The following is a 6,575-nucleotide window of genomic DNA, read 5'->3' as shown; positions in this document are numbered from 1 at the left end:
TATGCATCCAACAGGGAGCACAGTTTATAACACACAGTACAATTTTTAAAGACAGTTGATCTTTTGCATTGAAATGTGTAGGTTACCACTGTAAGTAAACCTACTGTAGTTTTCATTTCTTTCCACAACAATTCAGAAATGGAAACGTCAAATGTCACTGCAAACGAAAACATTCTGCCAACACCTCCAAAGACAATTGACCAAGTTCACCATTGCTATTTCCTGTAGATACTGTCTTGGCCTAATTCCGATATTTCCAAGTATACAGCAAGTAAGGCGTTAATGTAAATAAAAGGTGAATGATGGGTGTTTTTCAGGCGGATTTAACGCTCGTTCAAGCGGCAACACATTTTTGACAGGTCTGATTTATAACGGGAAACGTGTGTGTGTGGCGAGCGCCAAGTTTATAAATCTCAATATTTTTGTACGTGCTTATAAACTCAGCAAAAAAAGAAACGTCCTCTCACTGTCAACCGTGTTAACTTTCAACAAACTTAACATGTGTAAATATTTGTATGAACATAACAAGATTCAACAACTGAGACATAAACTGAACAAGTTCCACAGACATGTGACTAACAGAAATGGAATAATGTGTCCCTGAACAAAGGGGGGGGGGTTAAAATCAAAAGTAACAGTCAGTATCTGGTGTGGCCTCTAGCTGCATTAAGTACTGCAGTGCATCTCCTCCTCATGGACTGCACCAGATTTGCCAGTTTTTGCTGTGAGATGTTACCCCACTCTTCCACCAAGGCACCTGCAAGTTCCCTGGGGGAATGGCCCTAGCCCTCACCCTCTGATCCAACAGGTCCCAGACGTGCTCAATTGGATTGAGATCCTGGCTCTTCGCTGGCCATGGCAGAACACTGACATTCCTGTCTTGCAGGAAATCACACACAGAACGAGAAGTACGGCTGGTGGCATTGTCATGCTGGAGGGTCATGTCAGGATGAGCCTGCAGGAAGGGTACCACATGAGGGAGGATGATGTATTCCCTGTAACGCAGAGCGTTGAGATTGCCTGCAATGACAACAATCTCAGTCCGATGATGCTGTGACACACCGCCCCAGACCATGACGGACCCTCCACCTCCAAATCGATCCCGCTCCAGAGTACAGGCCTAACGCTCATTCCTTCGACGATAAACGCGAATCCAACCATCACCCCTGGTGAGACAAAACCGCGACTTGTCAGTGAAGAACACTTTTTGCCAGTCCTGTCTGGTCCAGCAACGGTGGGTTTGTGCCCATAGATGACGTTTTTGCCGGTGATGTCTGGTGAGGACCTGCCTTACAACAGGCCTACAAGCCCTCAGTCCAGCCTCTCTCAGCCTATTGTGGACAGTCTGAGCACTGATGGAGGGATTGTGCGTTCCTGGTGTAACTCGGGCAGTTGTTGTTGCCATCCTGTACCTGTCCCGAAGGTGTGATATTCGGATGTACCGATCCTGTGCAGGTGTTGTTACACGTGGTCTGCCACTGCGAGGACGATGTCTGTCCTGTCTCCCTGTAGCGCTGTCTTAAGGGTCTCACAGTACTGACATTGCAATTTATTGCCCTGGCCACATCTGCAGTCCTCATGCCTCCTTGCAGCATGCCTAAGGCACGTTCACGCAGATGAGCAGGGACCCTGGGCATCTTTCTTTTGGTGTTTTTCAGAGTCAGTAGAAAGGCCTCTTTAGTGTCCTAAGTTTTCATAACTGTGACCTTAATTGCCTACCGTCTGTAAGCTGTTAGTATCTTAACAACCATTCCACAGGTGCATGTTCATTAATTGTTTATGGTTCATTGAACAAGCATGGGAAACAGTGTTTAAACCCTTTACAATGAAGATATGTGAAGTTATTTAGATTATTACGAATTATCTTTGAAAGACAGGGTCCTGAAAAAGGGACATTTCTTTTTTTCCTGAGTTTATATTTAGAGTAAAATGTATGCAACGGTTATGAATGAGGCCCCTGGATGGCTTGGAGCTCAGCACCAGTGATGTACTGGGCCGGACGCTTTACCCTCTGTTGCGCCTTGCTGTCGGATGCCAAGCAGTTACCATACCAGGCGGTGATGCAGCCAGTCAAGTTGCTCTCGATGGTGCAGCTGTAGAATTGTTTGAGGATCTGAGGTGCCATGCCAAATCTTTTCAGCCTCCTGAAGAGGAATAGGTGTTATTGTGCCCTCTTCACAACTGTGTTGGTGTGTGTGGATCATGATAATTCCTTAGTGATGTGGACACCAAGGAACTTGAAGCTCTCAACCCGCTCCACTACAGCCTTGTCGATGTGGATGGGGCGTGCTCGGCCCTCTGTTTCCTGTAGTCCACAATCAGCTCGTTTGTCTTGCTGACATTGAGGTTGTTGTCTTGGCAACACTCTGCCAGGTCTCTGACCTCCTCCCTGTAAGCTTTCTCATCATCATCAACCAATTTTTGGGATGTCTACTTGTCTGACAAACACTGCTCTAGCGCTGTCACCTTTCACCTTCACCAGCAGATGCGGAAGTGAAAATGATTGAGACGCATCCAATGCAAAAAACAGATATCTCTAGCTTAAATTTACAGATTTTTATGTGGATTTTTTTATTACGCTAATTCGATTTCTGCAGTGGCGTGGACATCGACCTTTTAATATTTATGGAGCCTACTCGTAGCCTGCTGGCCCGTGATTGGTCTGTGTCAACAGGTGGTCCTGTGTGATGACAAATGTAGTAGTCAGAGTGGATCACTAATTAAATATCTGGTAGTCAGAATGGGTCACTAATTAAATATCTGGATTTGTAGTGAAATAATTTCACTGTGGGGATCGAATTTGATCATAATAAACACATTTTAGAGCCCAAGACCACCATCTAATATTATATTTTTTTGGGGCCATCCTGGAAATCATAATTTACATAGGCTTTCTCGGTGTATAATTCAGGGGGTTTATCCGAGGGCGTATATCTGTAACAGAGGGTGTATAACAGAGGGTGTATAACAGAGGGTGTATTTCTGAGGGTGTATTTCTGAGGGTGTATATCTGAGGGTGTTTAACAGAGGGTGTTTAACAGAGGGTGTTTAACAGAGGGTGTATATCTGTGGGTGCATATCAGATAGGGTGTATATCTGTGGGTGTATATCAGATAGGGTGTATATCTGAGGGTGTATATCAGAGGGTGTATATCAGAGGGTGTATATCTGTTGGTGTATACCTGAAGGTGTATAACTGAGGGTGTATATCTGAGGGTGTATATCTGAGGGTGTATATCTGAGGGTGTATATCAGAGGGTGTATATCTGAGGGTGTATATCTGAGGGTGTATATCTGAGGGTGCATATCTGAGGGTGTATAACAGAGGGTGCATATCTGAGGGTGTATAACAGAGGGTGCATATCTGAGGGTGCATATCTGAGGGTGTATAACAGAGGGTGCATATCTGAGGGTTTATAACAGAGGGTGCATATCTGAGGGTGCATATCTGAGGGTGTATAACAGAGGGTGCATATCTGAGGGTTTATAACAGAGGGTGCATATCTGAGGGTTTATAACAGAGGGTGCATATCTGAGGGTTTATAACAGAGGGTGCATATCTGAGGGTGCATATCTGAGGGTGTATAACAGAGGGTGCATATCTGAGGGTTTATAACAGAGGGTGCATATCTGAGGGTGTATAACAGTTATCCAAACTGCTGGAATTCGATGGGGATTCCTTTAGTCCGTGCGTCAATCGACTAGATAAGTACCGCCTTTTAATCAACATTGGAGAAGGCGTGTTTGCAGAGAGGCGTGGTTTATATAGCTAGACGGCTCCTCTACTGGTGCCAGAATTTGACTGTAGGGTGTCAGCAGGGGCGGAAATCCCGGGGGGGACGGGGGGGACACGACCCCCCCATCTTTGGAAAAATATGATTTGTCGCCCCCAATATATCACAAACATAACTATGTAATTTAAATAATATTAATAATACGCAATGAAAACAATTGTGCTGATTATAGACACTTAATAGCGCGTTTTTAAGTTTCAAAAGATTGCAACCCCCCCACCCTTTGCCTCACAATGTTTTGATCCACTGCCAGTTCCTTAGTTGGCAAGGTAACAGAGGGGTCGTACCTACTGTCTGAAAGGCACTCAATGAACGTAACTGAAGTGAGGTTAATCCAGTCAATCGCGCACACACACTAGCTGAATATGCAGAGCTAGCGCGCAAATATTAACTATTAAGCTAGCTAGTACCTATTCCATTTATGTGGCCTCGTCAAAGATGGAATCTTTGCTATCGTCAATTTATTCCAAGATCAGCATGCAGATGATGTAAGTTAGTGCTTCAAAGTCCCTGCGGTAAGGTTAGCGATAAACTGAAGTCCAAACTGAATAGAATTACACTCTCTTCTACCATTGTCTTAAATATATTTAATGGTCTCGTTGCAAAAGCTAAATTGTCGCAAGGGAACTTTTATTTATTTATTTAATTTCACCTTTATTTAACCCGGGTAGCAAAGATTATAGCAAACACCACTGAAACGGAATTGGTGCTCGCTAGCTTTGCAAAATCAGCTATTGTTGGAAGCCAGCCAATATGAAACAAACTATTAAAATTACAAAAGGTTGCAGCATATGTTGTGTAAATGGTGAACTCATATAGCTGTCAACTCCTGTCATTTTAATCCATTTCACATTTGCTAGCTACCTTTTAGATCGAAGCCCAAATAGAATGCTAAAAGATAAGATGATAGAAGCCCATCTCCTATTGTAAATAACCTACACACTGTGTGTGTGTGTAGCCAGCCAGCCAGCCAGGTAGAAAAATGGCAGAAAAATAAAAGACGGACATCAGAGTATTTTTCAGTACACCAAAAGGCAAAGTAAGAACCCTAGTAGCCTAATATCTCAAAGACTAGTTGATAAAATGTTCATAAGAAAGAAATGAAATTCTAATGGAAATGTTTCACAATGATGTCATTAGGCAGAGCAGGCAACAGATGGCACACAGACAGCAGAGTTGGGGACAGATATGCAGGGACAGACTGGCAGAGACAGGGAGTCTCAGGTAAGTTTGTTGAGTCTTTGTTTGGCAACATTATGAAAGGTTCTCAAATTTTTTTACTTGTAAAATAGGAACATAATTGGAAAATGCCATGGATACCCCCACTCTCAACTTAAACTGGTGACTGAACTAAGATTTGTTAAAGGCAATGGTATTGCTGTTGTGAGTAGTTGTGTAGTTTTGGGTACCGGTAGTTAGGAGTACGGCAAACAGCTTATTTCTTTGGTTCCTCAATATACATTTACCATATTACAATGTAGGCTATGTGTTACAGCACTACCTTTGGTGTCCCCCTAAGGAATTGCTCTTGAGAAAATGTAATGTAATTGTCCCCTCCAAAGTTGATATCAGATTTTCGCCCCTGGGTGTCAGCAAATATACTTAAAAGTGTACCCTATTCATCATCTATGGCAATGATACTTATGATACAATGATACTTTCCCCTTCCACCTGTGTCTGGTGTTAGCTAGTTACTGGCTAGCCAGGTCTTCAACTAGCATGGAACAAAACGGAGGGAAAGATTGTTCAAAACTGACGCAGTTGTCAAGTTTTCTACCAAACCAATCAGGTGGTTGTTCGACCTAATGAAACTTTGGACGTTATGGATCACGTGCTTCTGATAAAGTGATACAGGCATCGGCACACTGCTTCCAAGTATACTGCTTAGCGATTTGGACGCATACCTCGTAGCTCCGGTATCAAACATAACGTCACTACAGCTCAGTGCATCCAAGTTGGCGTTTCAAAGAGCTGTCAGTCAAGTCGAGCTCATGAATATAAGCTCCCCACACACTCAGTCTGTCTTTTCAAACTTCCTGGAAGTTAACCATGACAGATAAAGTACTTTTCAGAATGACTGTTCAGGACCTTCAAATCGTTCCGTTTTTAGCAATCATACCAAGAGTCTGGTAGCGTCAGTTGTGATGTGTGTATAGTATGAATGTACACTATATATACAAAAGTATGTGGACAGCCCTTCAAATTAGTGGATTCGGCTATTTCAGCCACACCCTTTACTGACAGGTGTATAAAATTGAGCACACAGCCATGGTGCTTCATAGACAGATTGGCATTAGAATGGCCTTACTGATGTTGACATCATCAGGATAGGTCTGTAGGTGTTGTAGTTAGAGATATCTGATGTGGACATCATCAGGATAGGTCTGTAGGTGTTGTAGTTAGAGATAACTGATGTTGACACCATCAGGATAGGTCTGTAGGTGTTGTAGTTAGAGATATCTGATGTGGACATCATCAGGATAGGTCTGTAGGTGTTGTAGTTAGAGAGAACTGATGTGGACATCATCAGGATAGGTCTGTATGTGTTGTAGTTAGAGTGAACGGATTAAAGATGTTTGTTATTCATGTCTTCCATCCTTCTGAAAACAACATGATTAACTGTGTTTTTAGTGTATTGTTCTTGCATGTCCTCTGGTATTACGTACACACTGTTCTCTTGCTAGGACCCCCTCCCAAAAGAGGTTCCTGACCTCAAGGGTGTTTTCCTGCTTTTTACAGCATCCTTTATTTATATCTCATTGAAGTTATGTCTATTTATAT

Source organism: Salmo trutta, chromosome 12 (assembly GCF_901001165.1).
Source record: "Salmo trutta chromosome 12, fSalTru1.1, whole genome shotgun sequence".
NCBI classification, from domain to species: domain Eukaryota; kingdom Metazoa; phylum Chordata; class Actinopteri; order Salmoniformes; family Salmonidae; genus Salmo; species Salmo trutta.
The sequence above is the reverse complement of the archived record's forward strand: the minus strand, read 5'-3'. Positions refer to the sequence as shown.